At 38.6% G+C, this 19,463-nt stretch overlaps 1 pseudogene; it reads right to left on the reverse strand.

The window, feature by feature from the left end:
- Nucleotides 1-19,463, reverse strand: part of LOC100959471 — a 72,969-nt pseudogene that overhangs the window by 13,591 nt on the left and 39,915 nt on the right.

Below are 19,463 nucleotides of genomic sequence, written 5' to 3' on the forward strand. Positions count from 1 at the left end.
GCTCGCCTCAGGAAGGTTGAAGTGCACTCTTCAATCTTCTCTCTTGTCTCTGCTCCAAACCATCAGCTACTTTGCTAAGGTTCTGTCCTTTCAGCCTCCTTCTGGATGGGAGCTTCTGTAAAAAGCTGGCTGCTGTTCGCCATCTTGGCTCCGCCCCCCAAAAAAGTGTTTTAAAAGGTAAATGAAATATATACATCTTTGGCCAGACTAACTAGAAACAGAAAAGGAAAACCTCCAGTAACCTAAATCAGAAATGATGGAGAGGAAATAACAACAGATGTCACAGAGATACAAGAGATTATTTCTGAATACTACAAGAAACTCTATGCCCAGAAATTTCACAATGTGGAAGCAATGGATGAATATGTGGATTCACACTCTCTTCCTAGACCCAGTCATGAAGAAATAGATCTCTTAAACAGACCAAATTCAAGCATGAGATCAAAGAAACAATAAAAAATCTCCCAACAAAACAAATGCCCTGGTCCAGATGGCTTCACACCAGAATTCTACCATACCTCCAAAAAAAGCTTATACCCTTACAATAGAAAACATTCCAAAAAATTGAGAAGGAAAGACTCTTCCCCAACATAGTGTATGAAGCAGACATCACCTTGATACCAAACCCAGGAAAAGACCCAACTAAAAAGGAGAACTATGGATCAATGTCTGTAATGAATATAGATGCCAAAATTCTCAATAAAATTCTAGCCAATAGATTACAGCTTATCATTAAAAAATTCATGCATCATGATCAAACAGGTTTCATCCCAGGGATGCAAGGGTGGTTTAACATACACAAGCCCATAAACATAATCCACCATATACCAATAGAAGCAAAATCAAAGACCACATGATCCTCTCAAGAGATGCAGAAAAAGCATTCATTAAAATTCAACATCCTGGCTTGGCACCTGTAGCTCAGTCTTTAGGGTGCTGGCCACATACACTGAGGCTGGTGGGTTTGAACCCAGCCTGGGACTAATGGAAAAAATAAAATAGCCTGGCATTGTGGCAGGTGCTTATAATTCCAGCTACTTGGAGGCTGGGCAAGACGTTGAGACCAAGAGTTTGAGGTTTCTGTGAGCTATGACGCTATGGCACTGCACTGAGGGTGACATAGTTAGACTCTATGTCAACCAAAACAACAACAAAATTCAACATCCTTTTCTAATTAGAACTCTCTAAAGAATATAGTTATAGGTGGTACATTTCTTAAACTGATCAAAGCTATCTATGACAGACCCACAGATAATATTATACTGAATGGAGTAAAACTGAAAGCTTTTCCACTCAGAACTGGAACAAAACAAGGTTGTTCTCTATCACCACTACTATTCAACATAGTGCTGGAAGTTTCAGCCAATACAATCAGGCAAGAGAAGGTAATAAAGGCGTCCAAATGGGGGCAGAAGAAGTTAAACTCTCCCTCTTTGTTGATGATAAGATCTTATATTTAGAGAACTCCAAAGAATCAACCACAAGGCTCCTGGAAGTGATCATAAAATACAGTAATGTCTCAGGATATAAAATCAATGTCCACAAATCAATTGCCTTTGTATATGCCAATAATAGCCAAGATGAAATGTTTTTCAAGGACACAATTTCCTTCTCAGTAGCTTCAAAGAAAATTATATAGCTAGGAATATACCTAATGAAAGAGGTGATGAACCTCTATAAAGAAAAATATGAAACCCTTAGAATAGAAATAGCAGAAGATATTAACAAATGGAAGAACATACCGTGCTCATGGCTGGGAAGAATAAAAATTGATAAAATGTCTATGCTTTCCAAAGCAATCTACAGATTTAATGTAATAGCCATTAAAATACCAATATCATACTTTCAAGATTTGTAAAATATAATTCTTCATTTTGTATGGAAATGGTGAACACAAAGAAAACAGATAAATGCACATCTGGAACCTAATAGAAAACCAAGAGATGAAACTAACATCCTGTAACCACCTGATCTTTGATAAACCAAACAAGAACATTCACTGGGGGAAAGAATCCCTATGTAACAAATGCTAAGAGAACTGAATAACCATATGTAAAAGACTGAAATTGGACCCAAGCCAGTTTCTCCACTCATAAAAATTGATTCAAGATGAATAAAAGATTTAAATCTAAGGCATGAATCAGTAAAAATACTCGAAGAAAATGTGGGGAAAACACTTAAAGGAATAGGCCTGGGGGAAGACTTTATGCAGACTTCCATGGCAATTGCAACAAGAAAAATAAACAAATTGGACTTAATTAAACTCAGTAGCCTCTGTACAGCTAAGGAGACAATGAAAGCAAATAGACAACCATCAGAATAGGAACAGATATTTGTATATTATCTATTGGACAAAAGCTTGATAACCAGAATCTGCAGAGAACTCCAATTAAGCCTCAAAGGAAGAGACAAAAATCCTTATATCGATGGTCAAGTGAGATGAATAGAGCCTTCTACAAAGAAGACAGGAATAAATAATATGTTTATCATCCCTAATTATCAGAGAAATGCAAATCAAAACCACCTTGAGATATGACCTAATCCCAGTGAGAATGACCCACATCACAGAGACTCAAATCTGCAGATGCTGGCATAGATGTGGAGAAAAGGGAACACTTTTACACTGGTAGTGGGACTGCAAACTAATACAATGCTTTTGGAATGAAGTATGGAGAGTCCTCAAAGAATTCAAACTAGACCTCCCATTTGATCCTGCAATTCCATTACTGGGCATATACCCAGAAAGGAAAAAAATATATATCATAAGAACATTGGCATTAGACTGTTTATTGCAGCTTAATTTACAATTGTCAAAATGTGGATTTTGTTGTTATTGGGGTGCGTGAAGCGGCACCACACAGTTTAAGACCTACAATAAAATGTCAGAGAATAAGGAAGACTATAAGCTCTCTTGGGAATGTAGCAAATTTCTTTATTTTAACAAAGCTTATATAGGCAGTGCTGCACATACACACAGTTAATCAATAAACTTGTGACTTAAACCTCATGCTCCAGGCCTCTCACTACCTGGCACCTACCAGTCTGCTGATTAACCGATAACCATTCCACTAACATTACCTAAAGTTATTCTTACACAGTTAATTAAAACAAGACCACAAAACAAAGTTCTGGGGGAATAAACTGTTTGAGTACTTGACCTTTAACAGACCATCTGGAGGCAGTCATCCATCTTAGGGAGTAATCTGGAAATTCCTGAGATATACAGGATTGCAGGCTTGCCTGCAATATGGCCGAGCCCTTAGTCACTTATTATGTGACCAGACCTTTAGCCACTTATGGAGTTCTATCCAGGTTTTTTCTTTTCTAACTCACAAAAGACTTCAAACTTGCCTTCAAAAAATGGAACCATTTAAAGGCTTATTTATAGGCTTTCTGCCTATATGTGCAAACATCCAAAATGCCCAGCAGCACAGGAATGGATTAACAAGCTGTGGTTTATGTATACCGTGGAATACTATTCAGCCTCTAAAAAGGATGGTGACTTTACAATTATTGTATTAATTTGGATGGAGTTGAAATACATTCTTCTTAGTAAAACATCACAAGAATGGAGAGGAAAGAATCCAATGCACTCAATTCTGATATGAGGACAATTGATGCTAGTATATGGTGTGGGAAGGTGAATGGGTAGGCAGGGGTAGTGGGGCCAAGGTGTTTGACACAACCCTTGGGGATGGTACACTATTATTAGGGGGACTTTACCCAGCAAAAGCAAACAGTGTAACCCTGGCTGTTTGTACCCTCACTGATTCCCCAACATTAAAAATAAATGGGTAAGAGATCTGAATAGACATTTCACAAAAGAAGAGGTGCAAATGGCCAATAGGAATATGATAAAATGCTCAAAATGATGAGTCATCAGGGAAATGCAGATCAAATCTACAACTATCTCACAAAAGTTAAAATGCCTTTGGTGATATAGGTAGTTGTAGATTTGATTTGTGTTATCAAAAATATTGGCAATAATGATTGCTAATGAGGATGAAGAGAAAGGAGAACACTCATACACTATTGGTAAGGATGTAAATTAGGACAACAGCTATGGAGAACAATATGGACATTTTTCTTTTTTTTTTTTTGGCCAGAGCTGGATTTGAACTCACCACCTCCAGCATATGGGGCCAGCAAACTACCCTTTTGAGCCACGGGTGCCACCCTTTGACATTTTTCAAAATACTAAACATAGAACTAATGTTTGACCCAGCAATCCCACTGATGGGTATATATACAAAGGAGAGGGATTAATTATATCAAAAAGATTCCTGCACTCTTATATTTATTGTATCACTACTCATAATAGCCAAGATTTGGAACCATACTAAATACTGTTGGATGGATGAATGGATAAGGAAACAGTAGTTCATATCCACAATAGAATATCCTTCAGGAAATCCTGCCTTTTGTAGAAACATGCATGAAACAGGAGGCCAGTTCACTAAGTGAAATAAACCAAGCACAGGAAGACAAATCTCACATATTTTCACTCAGATGTAGGAACTAAATACAGGGTGTTCATAAGTTTTGTGTGTAATTTAAAATAGTTGTCTAAAGTAAAAACATTCATGAAGACAGAGATTAGAACTATAGTTACCAAAAGCTTGGAGGGTACCAAGAAGGTGGAGAGACAAAATGCTAATGATTAATGGGTGCAAAAATATAGTTAGGTAGCTAGGTAAAATGAACAGTATTTGATAGCACAACACAGTGACTACCTTCAACAATGAGGTAGGGCATACTTAAAAATCAATAAAATGTAAAATTGGAATGTTAATAACATGAAGAAATAGTAAATGCCTGAGGTAATAAAAACACCCGTTACTTGATTTGATGAATCCAGATTGCATGCCTGTATCAAAGCATCACATATGTAGAAATTTTATAGACCCATTATAATTAAAAACAAAAAGCAATTAACAAAAAATATAATACTGAGTGTAACTACAACGAGTCATCAGAGAAAGAAAGTAAACAAATTTTACAAGTTTTTTAAAAAGATGATAATATGGTACATATAAATAATGGAAGAGTATTCAGCCATCCAAAAAGAAGAAAAAATGATTTCTCAGCAATATACATGGAAATGGATGGCACTGTGTAAAGTGAAATAAGCTAGGAACTGACAGACATGGCCTATTCTCACTCATATGTAGAAGCTAAAACAAACTGATCACATAGAAGTTAAAAGTAGAACAGAGGAAGCTGGAGGCTCCCAAGAGTAGGGGAGAGGAAGGGGTAGGGTAAGATTTACTGTAGGATACAAAGTTACAACTAGATAAAAGGAATCGACTGTGTTCTATAGCACTATAGGATAAGTGGAGTGAAAAGCAAAATGTTAATTTCAAACAGCTAGAAGGAGATTAGTGAATGTTCCAAACACAAAGAAATGATACAACTTTGAGATGATGGATATGCTAATTATGCTAATCAGATATTATTAATATTGGTATATTACATTTATCCAAACATCACTAGGCAACTCATATTTTAAAACTATTGTGTGCATCAATATTAATTGATTAATTTATTTAAAGAAAATAACCTCAAGTTTTGTATCTAGGGAAAAATAAAGTTAAACTGAATGTCACTTCAAGTCCCATGCTTCACTGCCCCATCTCTAGATCTCTGCGATTCATTTCCCTGGAATCAACAATTAGAAGCCTCTAATTCAATTCCACAGCTGCACTTTCTCAGAGAGTCAGAAGAGGGAAAGAGGGAGTGGGGAAGAGCCACCAAGGGGAGCTGGAGTATGGGAAATAGAACACAAAAGAGATGCAAACAGGAAATAGATTACTTGTCAGGTTTCTCTCCTCCTCTTCATCTGAGGACCCTGCCTCTGCATGGACCAGGGCAATGACTATGATCTGGTGGCCTTGGGAAAAGAGAAAATAGAGTTAGCTTTCAGGTAAGAAGTGAATCCTGCTACTGCTGGTATTTTATAGCCAATGTCAGAAGTCAAGTCTTCTCCGTCTCTGCAGACTTGTCTCAGAGATTCATAACTTCACCTCTGCAGTAAGAAATGGCCCGTGGATCTTCAGGGACCTTTAAGCAGTTAAAATTCTATAAGTATAACCAGGAAGGGAAACCTGTGCCATCCTGTCCCTCCAGGGCAGCCAGTGTCTGCACAGTCCCCTGTGCCTGGCACTGCTTCCCTTTTCCTGTTTCCCACCCTCCCTGGCTCCAGGCTCAGCTAGGGGAGGGTGGTGCTTCCTGGGAGGTGTTTTCCAGTGTGGGTCAACATCAAACATTCAAACCATAATCCATCGTGCACAGGTCCCAAGTGCTGTGAACCACGGAAAGCTGAAGGCTGTCATGTTTGGAACAGGCAGATGAGAAGAAGCAGGTCTGATAGGAAAGATTATCATTAACCAGCAAAGCAAGAAAAGAAGCTACAATCAGCATGCTCTGTGCCAATACACACACTAGCTCTTATTCTCCTGTCACTACAATGTGAAAAGGTCACATTTGTTTCCCTTAGGATTTCATGCCCCTGCCTCAGTGTCCAAAGCAGCAGGAGTGACCCAGCCCCTCCTAAGACCCCTTTCTCCTGGAGACCTGGCTCAGAAGTTGTCCCTACCTGCAGGGTCTTCCTCCTCATCACTGGAGGGGTATTTGATGTTGTATGTCCACTCTGCAGAGACACAAACAAGAGCCAGGAGGTTACCCAAGGGACTGACTCTTTCATCCCTCCTACTCCAGGTGAGGTCAGCCGGATCACATGAGGTCACCCTTCCTTTTTCTGTGGGTTCTTAGACGCTCCCTGGGACTCTGTGGAGTCAGAGGCCTTCAACAAGACTCAGTGCACAGTTGCAAATCATCAAAGAAGAGGGCCCCCTTACATCTTTCCACTTCCTCATTTCCACTGTAGCATCACAGCTCTTTTTTTATTATTTAATTTTTTTATTGTTGGGGATTCATTGAGGGTACAAAGAACCAGGTTGATTATATTGATTCCATTTGTTAGGTAAATTCCCCCTTATACTTGTGTCCCACTCTAAAAGGTGTGTTGCATACCATGACCCCCCCCCTTCCCTGTGTGTCCTCTCCCCTTCTCCCAACACCCACCATGTACTAGGTCATTAATTGTCCTTATATTGGAATTGAGTACAGAAGATTCTTGCTTCTTCATTCATGTGATGCTTTACTAAGAATAATTTGAAATATGTTCATCAAACTGATTAATAATAATAAAAAGAATAATGTGTTCCACTTCCACCCAGGTTAATACAAAAGATGTGAAATCTTCATATTTGTTTAATGGCTGAATAGTATTCCATGATATACATACACCACAGCTTGTTAATCTATTCCTGGGTTGCTGGGCATTTAGGCTGTTTTCACATTTTGGTGATGGTAAATTGAGCTGTGATAAACAGTCTAGTGCAAGTGTCCTTATGGTAATAGGATTTTTTTCTTCTGGGTGGATGCCCAGCAATGGGATTGCAGGATCAAATGGGTAGTCTGGTATGAGTTCTTTGAGGGTTCTCCATATTGCCTTCCAAAAAGGTTGTATTAGTGTGTAGTCCCTTCAGCCATGTAAAAGGGTTTTCTATCTGGTTCCAAATGTCCCTTCTCTCCACATTTACACCAGCATCTGCAGTTTTGAGACTTTGTGATGTGGGCCAATCTCGCTGGGGTTAGATGATATCTCCAGATGGTTTTTATTTGCATTTCTTTAATAATTAGGAACAATGAGAATTTTTTCATGTTTCTTACCCATGTGTCTGTGTTCTTTAGAGAAGGTTCTAGTCATCTCTCTTGCCCAGTGATATGAGGGATTGTTGGCTCTTTTATGTGGATTGATTTGAGTTCTCTGTAGATTCTCATTATCAAGCTTTTGTCTGATACAAAATATGCAAATATCCTTTACCATTGTCTAGGTTGTTTATTTGCTTTGGTTGTTGTTTCCTTATCTGTACAGAAGGTTTTTGGTTTATTTAAGTCCCATTTGTTTATTTTTGGTGGTGTTGTTGCAATTGCCACAGAATTCTTCTTCATAAAGTCTTTCCCCAGGTTGATATCTTCAAGTGTTTTTCCCATGCTTTCTTTGAGGATTTTTATTGTTTCATGCCTTAAATTTAGGTCTGTTATCCATCTTGAATCATTATCTCTTGAATGGAGAAACATGTGGGTCATGTTTCAGTCTTTTACATGTGGATATCCAGTTCTCCCACCACCACTAATTGAATAAGGATTGTTTCCCCCAGTGTATGTTCTTGTTTGGTTTATCAAAGATGAGGTGGCTGTATGATGTTAGTTTTATTTCCTGGTTTTCTATCTGGTTCCAAATATCTATGTCTTTTAGACATGTCTTTTAGCATTATACTGTTTTGATCAGTATGGCCTTATAATACAGCCTAAGTCTGGTAGGCTGATGCCCCACACCTTTTTTTTATTATTAAGAATTGCCTTGGCTACACAGGGTTTCTTTTTTGGCTCCATACAAAATGGACTATTTTTTCCAAGTCTTAAAAGTATAATGTTGGTATTTTAATAGAGATAGCACTGAGTCTGTAGATTGATTTGGGGAGTATAGACATTTTGACAATGTTGATTCTTCTTAGCCATGAGAATAATATATTCTTCCACTTGTTAATATCTTCTAGTATTTCTTTTCTTAGGGATTCATAGTTCTCATTATAAAGGTACTTCACTCTTTTGCAAGATTTATTACTAGGTATTGCATTTTCTTTGGAACTACAGAGAAGGGTATTGTGTCTTTGATTAGTTTCTCACTCTGGGTGTCACTGGTGTGTACAAAGGCTACTGACTTATGGACACTGATTTTTTTATATCCTGATACTTATTGTATTTTTTTTTTGAGACAGAGTCTCACTATGTCATCCTCAGTAGAGTGCCATGGTGTCCCAGATCACAGCAACCTCAAACTCTTTAGTCTTAAGTGATTCTCTTATCTCAGCCTCCCAAGTAGCTGGGACTACAGGTGCCCACCACAATGTCTGGCTATTTTTTACTGCAGTTGTCATTATTGTTTAGCTGGCTGAGGCTGGATTTGAACCTGCCAGCCTTAGTGTAAGTGGCTGGTGCCATAAACACTATGATATAGGTGCTGGGCCATTACTGTATTTTTTGATCACTTCCAGGAGCCTTGTGGTTGAGTTTTTGTGGTTCTCTAAGTATAAGATCATATCATCAGCAAAGCAGTAGTGTTCAACCTCCTCTGCTCCATTTGGATGTCCTTTATTTCTTTCTCTTGACTGATTGTATTGGCTAGAACATCCAGCACTATGTTGAATAGTAAGGATGATAGAGGACAACCTTATCTGTTCCAGTTATAAGTGGAAAAGCTTTCAGTTTTACTCCATTCAGTAAAATATTAGTTGTGGGTTTGTTGTAGATGGCTTTAGTCAGCTTAAGAAATGTGTTGCCAATGCCTATATTCTTCAGTGTTCTAATTGGAAAAGGATGCTGGATTTTATTGAATGCTTTTTCTGCATCTATTGAGGGGATCATATGGTCTTTGCTTTTGCTTTTGTTGATATGGTGAATTACTTTTATGGACTTGGATATGTTAAACCAGCCTTGCATCTTTGGGATGAAACATACTGATCATGATATATGACTTTTTTGATGAAAAGCTGCAGTAATTTGGCTAGGATTTTATTGAGACTTTTTGCATCTACATTCATTACAGAAATTGGTCTGAAGTTTTCCTCCGTAGTTGGGTGTTTTCCTGGTTTTGGTATCAGGATAATGTTTGCTTCATAGAATAATTTTTTGGAATAATTTCTGCAATATGGGAAAAGGCTCTTCTATGAAGGTTAGAGAGAATTCTGGTGTGAAGCCATTTAGACCAGAACATTTTTTTGTTGGGATATTTTTAATTTTTTATTTGATCTCAGTGCTTGAAATTGGTATGTTCAGGATATCTATTTCTTCCTGGCTGAGTCTAGGGAGAGGGTATGATGTCAAATATTGCTCCACTTAATTCACATTGTCAAATTTCTGGGCATAGAGTTTCTTGCAGTATTCACGGATGTTCTCTTGTATCTCTTGTTATTTCCCCTTTACCATTTCTGATTGAGGTTACTAGAGATTTTCGTTTTCTGTTTCTAGTTAGTATGGCCAAAGGTGTATCTATTTTATTTAATTAAAAAAAAAAACAACTTTTTTTTTGGTTAATTTTCTGAAGGTTTTTTTCTTTTCAATTTTATTAATCTGTGATTTAATTTTGGCTATTTCTTTATTTCAGCTGGGTTTAGGGCTTAGATTGTTCTTCTCTTTCCAAATGCATAAGATTATTTCTCAATGGAGTGATGCACTCACTGTCTGTTTTTTGAATGTAGGTATCTAGACGAATAAATTTTCCTCTCGGGACTGCTTTTTCTGTATCCCACAGGTTTTGGTAACTTGTGTCTTCATTGTTATTATATTTGAGGAAATTAACAAATTCTTCTTTTATCATTTCTTGAAACCAAATATCATTCCACATAAGGTTGTTTAGTTTCCAAGACTTTGTGTGTGGATGCACAGTTTTGTTGGAATTGAGTTTCACCTTTATAGCCTTGTAGTCTGAGAAGAGACATGGTATCACTTCTATTCCTTTAATTTTTCTGATGTTTGATTTGTATCCTAGGATTTGATCTGTTTTGGAGTGTGTGCCATGAACTCAAGAGAAAAAAAGTATATTATTTGCTTTGGGATGGTGTGTTCTGCATATGCCTATTAATTCCATTTGATCTAGGGTGATGGTGATGTTTATGTCCTTTGTGTCCTTGTTTATTTTCTGTTTAAAGGATCTATTCAGTTCTATAAGAGGGTTGTTGAAGTCCCTGACTAGTAATGCATTATGGAATATCATATTGCTCAGACCTCTCAAGGTCTGTTTTATAAATCTAGGAGCATTTAAGTTAGGTGCATAAATGTTTAAAATTGAGATGTCTTCTTGGTGTATTGTTTCTTTGACCAGTATGAAGGGTCCATCTTTGTCTTTCTTAACGAAAGTTTCTTTGAATCTGCTTGTATCTGAGAATAAGATTGCAACCCCTCCTTTCCTCTGATTTCCATTTCCTTGAAACACTGTTTTCCATCATTAACCCCGAGTCTTTATTTGTCCTTTAAGACTAGGTGTGTCTCTTGGAGACAGCATATGGATGGCTTGTGGTCTTTTTTTTCTTAAATCTAATCAGCCAGACTGTGTGTCTTCAGTAGGGAATTCAATCCATTGACATTTATTGAGAGTATTGATAGGTGTGGTGGAATGCTATTCATCTTATTATGAGATAGTTGGTTGTGTGGATTTATCCTTTGTGCCATTGTGGAAGCTAAGCTCTGGCCTTTAGCTCCTAGGTGTTTACTTTGGTGGTGGTCCATTGAGATGTTCAGTATTGAGAATAGATCTAAGTATTTCCTATAGAGCTGTTCTTGTTGTGGTGGATTTCCTTAGTATTTTCATATATACACAAAAATTGATTTCTCTAGCCATGGTTAAGCTAAGCCTAGCAAGTTAAGAGGATTCTGGAATGAAAATTATTTTGTTTAAGGACATTGAAGGTGGATGACTATGCTCTTCTGGTGTGGAAAGTTTCAGTTGAAAAGACTGCTGTCATCTTAATGGCTCTGCCCTTGTAGCTCAGTTGGCACTTACTCCTAGCTGCCTGCAGTATTTTCTCCTTCATCTTGACTTTGGGCAGGTTTGTTATAATGTGTCTTGGAGAGGCTCTGTTAGAGTTGAGCTGACTCAGGGTTCAATATCCATCTGAAAGGAGTGTGTCAGGATCTTTAGTGAAATTTGGGAAGTTTTCATTTCTGATAATCTCCAGTAGAGCTTCCATGCCTTTGGGACAATCTTCTTCTCCTTCAGGGATTCCTACTATCTGTATGTTTGAAGGCTTCATGGGGTTTTGTAGTTCTCTAAGTGCCTTCTCTGCTTTCTCTCTCTTCTGACTAACTACCTGTTAGAACATCTAACTCTGATGTTCTCTCTTCTCTGTGAGCTGATCAATTTTTGATACTTTCTACTTTTTCTTTGCATTCCTTGATTGTCTCCTTCATTTCCTTAAGCTCATCCATTCCTTTTCTACATTGTACATGTCTCGTGTTTGAGTTTTAGTTCTGTCTATTTTCAAATTCATTCCCTTTATTTTCTTAATTATCCATATTAAGAGAAGTTGGTCTATTTTGTTTTTTCATGGTGCCTGAAATTTTCTTTTGGTTCCTCCTCACGTGTATTTTTTTTTCTTGTTTACGTTTTTGCATATCTTTTTTTCCTTCTCAGTTCCAACTTTGCTTCAATTACCTCATCTCAGAGTTTATGTGATGAAGAGAGCTCTTGGTGTGAGGCCAAACTGAAGAGAAAGGTAAGGAACAGGCAGGGATAAACAGGGGGAAAACAAAGAAAGATTAAAAATGAATGGAATAATCAACTCTTGTGCACAATACAAGGGCATATGTCAAAACTATTAAGAGGACACTATAAATGCCTTAACACAATAATTAAGTGAGGTGAACATTATGTCAACTAGTTTGATGAAACCATTCCAATTTCATATAAAGTCAGTACATTATACCCCATAAATGAATTAATGTACATAGTTATCATTTAATAAATAAATAATGAAGAAAAGAGAAAAGAGAAGGAGGAATAACAGAAGAATGAAAAGAAAACAAATATTAGGGAACAGTAGAGAAGGAGGACAGGGAGACAAGCTGAGAGTGACATAAGAAATGGTATTGATCAGGATGGTGCAGAGGCCATGCTTGTAACTCAAGAGTCTTTAGAGGATTGTATTGGGAAGGTTTCTGAAAATCAAGAAGTCATTATCTGCCTGAGTGGAATCAGACTCTTCCTCTGGCAAGACTAAGAAGGGAAGGAAAGGAACAAAAACAATAAACACTAAGGAAAAATTAAGAAAGAATGAAAATGAAATAGAAAAATTCTGCAGTGTGGTCTTGCCAATACTATCTTCCCAGTGCTAGAGGTAGAAAGTTCCTTTGGCCCCATCAATCCAGTTCACTGCTGTGGCCTACCTGCCAAACTACAGCTGTGTCCTCCCAGCTCTCAGGAAGAAAGTAAAAGAAAAAAAAAAAGAAATGATATTAAGATATGAATAGATAATGAAAATTAAAAATACTGTTGTATCTAATGGAGGAGAGAGAGAGAACTGGAGTAAGGAAGGAAAGGAGAGAGACAAGAAAAGGGGAGGGGAAATCTTAGCTGTTGCAGAGGCTTTTATTGTGGGAGAGATGAGAAAGGTAGAAGAGTCACTGTCCAAAGAGAGAATGTACTAGAGTGAAATGTGGAAAGAGAATAAATGAGGCTAAAATACTGTAACCAAATATATAGGAGCCCTAGCTCCTAATAAAAGTAAAAATAGAAGTTAAGGAATTAACCACGAACCATTAAAATAACAAGAAACAAAACAAAACATATTTATACAAAATATAATAAAGGTCTAAAGAATCCTAAATAAGCAATCTCAGTAACAAAAAAGGGGAAAAAACCCAAAGAAACAAAAAAAGAAAAAAAAATACTAAACAACGAAAAAAGAAAAAAATACTAAACGAGGAAAAAAGAAAAAATATATAAACAAAATGAAAAAACTAATTATATATACATATATGTACATAGAAGCATATATATATATATGTATATGGCGGAAGGGTCCAATTTTAGTATGAAAATATTTGTGTTGCAATATATTGCTGAAACATCAGGTGGCGCTGTAGTTTTATGGAAGGAACAACACAGTTGAAACCCTCTCCCTATAAGCAAGGCATATACCAGATCCCCAAGTTAAATGTCCATAGTGATTGCCTGATTAGTTTCTCATCAGTCAGGTTCTGCCATGTTGGGAACTCAGATCTCTCTTAAATCCTTCAGCAGCAGTTCTCACCTTGCCTCCAGACAACAGTTCTAAGGGGTGCTAGAGTCCCAGAGCCTATCATGACTAGGGGACTGATCCTAGCAGGCAGAAGTAAAATCACTATGTTCCTGTAGGGGGCCAGGCCTCACAACCTTGCCATAATAGAAGACTCCTCGCTTCCAGGATCTTCCCAGACTTGTCGTCTCTTCTGCTGCCAAACTGGTGGCAAACCCACTCCAGCCAGCCCTCAAATCTGGCTGCTTTATATGGCAGGCAATCCACTCTACACATTTCCCCTGAGAACCCAAAGTTGAAAAGGCTACACTGCATCCTGTACCTCCTCAGCAACAGCAGCTGACCCTGCTCCCACTGGGTCCCTGCGCAAGTCTTGCCTGGAGTATCAGATCTCCACCCTGCTGCTCCAGTTCATGTACAGCAACCAGTACCCCACTGTCTTACAGTACACCCCAAGCCACAGCTCCAAGCAAAATCATCATGCTAAACCACAGAACTATGTTAAGCAGTTTGATGAAAATATTTCAAATTGTACATAAAAACAGCACACTGTACCCCATGACTGTATTAATGTACACAGCTATGATTTAATAAAAAAAAATGAAAAAAAAATAAACCACTGGACTAACTCTCGTTTGTAGGTTGCTGTAGGGGAACTCAGCCTGATGGCCTCCCTGGTTCACCATCTTGCTCCACCTGTCTCATCACATCTCCTAACTCCAATCTCATCATCCTGAAAATCTAACTTTCATACACACTCACTGACTCATAGGACTTTAACTAATACTTCCTGTGTCTGGCTGCCCAGAAAGCCAACTGCAAGGACTGACCTGCTCTTTAGAGTACAAATATGTCACTATGGGGCACTGGAAATGTGGTTAGCACAAAGAAGTTGTAAATTTTTAAGTTTATTCATTATAATTAATTAAAACACACACAGACACAACTGTGTCTTATTGACCACACAGGATAGCACACTTCTAAAGATCCAAAGATATCCTGGTGTCTCCCGGCAGAATAGTTGGCTACTCTGATCCAGTCATTCACTTGTGGGCATGTCCTGGGCACAGGGTCAGGGTCAGGCACTCCCCCTGAGGCCTGAAACACTACAGCAGTGAGGATGGTGTCCAGGGTCAGAGGGATTCCCTGCAGAGGGTGCACTTTTTTCTCTATTTTAGATTGATATGAAGGTACAAATCTTGAGGTTACATAATTTTAATTTCTGAGATAAAGTTGAAATTATAGCTTAGTCCTTCAGCCAGGGGCCATCCTGAACACCACATTGTGCACATGAGGTGAGATTCTGCCGTCTGCCCCCCTCCCTTACTAGACACAGGTATATGTGTTGTTCTTTCATGTGGACATATAGTTGATTATATATTGGTTTCATCATAGTATGGAGTACACTGTTTGTTTTTTCCATCCCTGAGATAATTTACTAAGAGAAGTATGTTTCAATTCCATCCAGGAAAACACAAAAGATGTAAAGTCTCCATCTTTTCTTATGGCTGATATAGTCCATGTTGTATAGACCACAGTTTGTCAATCCATACATGGGCTGACGGGCACTTGGGTTGCTTCTGTGTCTTAGCAATTGTGAACTGAGCTGCAATAAACATTCTAATGTAAATGTCCTTGTGGTAAAACAACTTTTACTTCTAGGTAGAGACCTAGTGATTGGACTGCAGTATGAAATGGAAAGTCAATTTTTATTCTTTGAGAGTTCTCTATACTTACTTCCTTCAATAGAGGTTGAACTAATTTGGAATGCCACCAGCAGTGCAGAAGTTCCCTTTTGTGCACATCCACTCCAGTATCTGCAGATTTGGGATTCTCTGATGTGGGCTAATCTCACTGGAGTTAAGTGATACCTTGGAATGGTTTTGATGGGCATTTGCCTAATGCTCAAGAACAATGAAATTTTTTCATGTGTTTGTTGGCCATTCTTCTGTCATCTTAAGACAAGTTTCTCTTCAATTTTCTTGCCCACTTATAATTCGGGTTCTTCTTTCTGTTTTCCTTGCAGATTAATTTGAGTTCTCTGTAGATTCTAGTTATCAGCCTTTTGTCTGATTTATAGCATGCAAATACTTTCTCCCCTTCTGAACGCTGTCTGTTAGCTTTAGTTGTAGTACCCATAGTTGTGCAGCAGATTTTTACCTTGATCATGTTTCATTTATTTATTAGTCTTGCTGCTAAGATATGGGGGTCTTATTCATGAAATCTGTTGAAGTCAAATTTGTTAAGAGTTTCTCCACATGCTCTTCTATACATTTGGATGCACTTTTAAATAGAGAGAAAGAGTGTGGTCCTGCAGACAGTCCCTTCACAGGATCAGAGCAGCTGGAACATAGGAGATGGGGACACCACAGATCTTTCTTGGAAAACCAGCTTCTATCATCACCTCCAGATCCTCCTCTCCACTGGAAAACCAACATGGATGCTTAAAACTTTCCAAAATGTAACTTATTCTACAGCGTGTGAGAGCACCCAGAATACATACCCTGTCTCCTGACTCCTAAGGCCACCTGTAATTACAGAAAAAAAAATTAATTAATTAGCATAGGCATTAGACTATTTTGTTTCCTGTTTGCACAGGAGCTTTCTTCACTTGGTGACACTAAACAACCAGATGGGAAACAGTGGTGAAGGTGAGGGAACCCAAAAGCAAGAACAGACACACAATTTTTGTGAAAGATGTATCTCTGAAGTCCATTTTGATTGGCAATTACAGAAACATTTTCCAAAGAGAGAAGAATGTTGCTGAGGAAGAGTCTCACTAGAATACAGTCTGTACTGAAGCTATAATTTTTAATAATGTCTAGAATCCTTGAACCAGGTCTTAGACATTAACACAGTCTCAGTCAAAATTCACCCACCACAGAAAACATATACAACATCTATATGAACAATATTTATGTTTTCACACATTTTTTTCATTGGAAAGAAAAAAAACAAGACAGCAATATTTCATTTAAGAGAAAGACAGGTAACCTGACCTTGGTCATGGATGAAATCTTGTCATCTGCCCTGGTCCCAGTGATCTTGTCCTGTGGGTCCTCAGATGGAGCTAGGAGACAGAGTGACTGTCAGTACCTTGCAGGGGTTGGTCATGAGTTATTCAGGGGACATTACTTGATGTAGATGTGGAATGAGAGGGGAGACCAATGAGAGGACCAGGACAACATGAGAGACAGAGTGTTTACTGTCTACCTGAAGGCCACCTGAAAATGTCAATTAATCTATCTAAAAACTACATGCCCTGGAATGTCCCCTGTGTATTCAATGACAGGGTCTCTAGCTCTACCTGTCCATTGGGAAGGCAAGTTCAATGTCTCTACCTTACTGACACCTGCCAGGATCCTTTCTGCCCCTGTAGCCACCTGTGCTGCTACTGTCTAGGTCAGCTCTTCTAGAAGACGTTACACTTGCTACGAGTCATCTTTCCAGGGGGACTGGGTTCAATTCTGAGTAATATATTCACTGATATTTCTTTGATAATCTTTTGTAAAAAAGATAATTAAATGAAAAAGATCAGAAAATGGTGAATTATCCTGTCATTTAGACATAACCACTCTGATCCTGTAACACTTTTCCCTCTGGACCTCCTGTTCAATACACGGTGTGTGTCCATTGGTCATTTGCTGCTCATGCTCACACCAGGCTCTGGCAGAGGGACAGTGCACTGTGGGGATTGGAGTGTGGTGAGTTCTAACCCTCTAACCAGCTCTGTAGGACAGTTCAGCTAGGAAATCTCATTTGGGCACCAGGCTGGCAACCATGTTGTCCTTTGAGTGCTCATTTAGAAGTAACCTAGGAGTTTGTGCACTGCTGGATTTGAGCATTTCTAAGGCTTGTGATAATCATGTTATTCAATACAAAACAATAACTCCCTTCTTCTTCTCTGCTTTACCCAAGTGTTGAGGAATGACCTCAGCATTACCAGACGCTGACCTACACCATCCTATGTGGGCCTCTCAGGTCTCAGAGTCTGTCAGCTTATCAGAATCCTGAGATCTCTCTATGTGCGCTTCACACTAACAATCCTGTCAAAGTGTGCTGTTCAATGTACCTTTTGCTAATCTGCACACTGTGATCACTGAAGCCACCTTATATTGATGGACACCGTTTGGGGGTATCTGTGGACCATAACATATCCAGGTGTGCACTTGGAATTCATTGGCATGTAGGCAAGTGCTCCACCCTACAAGTGAGTGTTGATTTCAGTTCAATATCCCACAGCATCAATATTGTGACTGGAACTGAGTTCCTATGTGCCTCTTCTTAGGTCAACACCTTGAGCCATTCATATCTGTACCATCTCCATGGAAGGGGTGACAACAGTAAACCAGACTTCAGATGTGCCTGTGCTGAGGGAGGACTTAGTGGATTTATGGAAAGTGGGATTTGGTGGTAGAATTCTTCTCTTAAGAAAAGTGACACTTGCACTGAGCTGTGCTTACAAGTAGAAATGTCTTCAAGACACGCACACTCTCAGACAACCACATTAATATTGGTTGAATGTGCACTCACTCCTAGATACCTCCCAACCCTAATGCACAATTCCTCCCATCTAATAACTCAGGTGTTCTGAGGACAACAATCCATGGTCACAGATTTTTAATGCACCATCAATTTCTTGCCCCACACTCCAGTGCCTGTCTCCAGCAGGCAGCTGGAAAAAGGAGGCTCTACTGATAATAGCAAGAAAGTCCCAATTTTATATTACTTAGATTTATCCATAGTAAGAGATTGATATGGGCACACGTACAATTGATATTTTCCCTGGAGTCCACCTGCAATGAGAGAAAGGAAAACACTATGAGTCCTTGCAGTGTCCTGTTTGAAGTCTTTTGCCCAATTCCTAACATCAGAAAATCATATGGGAAACAGTGACTATGCAATAGCCCCAAATAACGCATATAAGATGCTTGTGTAAAAACCAATGATGCTTATGAAGGATTTCTTAAGTGCATATTGGTAAATGCAAAACTTTTTCTTTGTGATTTCACGATTTCCATTTCAGATTAGTATGAAAGTAGAATGGCTTAGGTTACAAGGTTTGGTTTTGTTAGATATGGTCCCTGCTGTAGTTGTGTCCCACACCCAGGAGGTTTGCCATATACCTACCCTTTATATCATGCCCACCAGTTGGGAGCACAGCAGTGGTCCTCCCTCCTCTCCTCCCTCATGTCTCCCAACTAGAATTACAATGAGTATTTTGCTTGTGTGGGCATATATTAGATAGTCTACTGGCTTCATATTTGTTCTGAGTACATTAGATAATTTCTATCTGTTCTTGTGATACTTGCCTAAGAGGAATGTGTTTCAAATCCATGTAGTTCAATCAGAAAGATTTAAATATTTTGAATTCGATTTCTCACATAGATGGAGCTGGAAAATGTTCTTCTGAGCAAAGTATCACAAGAATGGAAGAAAAAGTATCCAATGTACACACCCCTATTATGAAATTAATTTATACCTTTTATATGTAAGCTATAACCTAATAACAGCCTAAGAATACAGGAAGGGGGGAGGGAGAGGGGAGGGGAGAATGGGTGGAGGGAGGGCGATTGGAGGGATCACTTCTGAGGTTTACCTTAC

Source organism: Otolemur garnettii, unplaced genomic scaffold (genome assembly GCF_000181295.1).
Source record: "Otolemur garnettii isolate 467f Iridium unplaced genomic scaffold, OtoGar3 scaffold00116, whole genome shotgun sequence".
In the NCBI taxonomy this organism is placed as follows: Eukaryota; Metazoa; Chordata; class Mammalia; order Primates; family Galagidae; genus Otolemur; species Otolemur garnettii.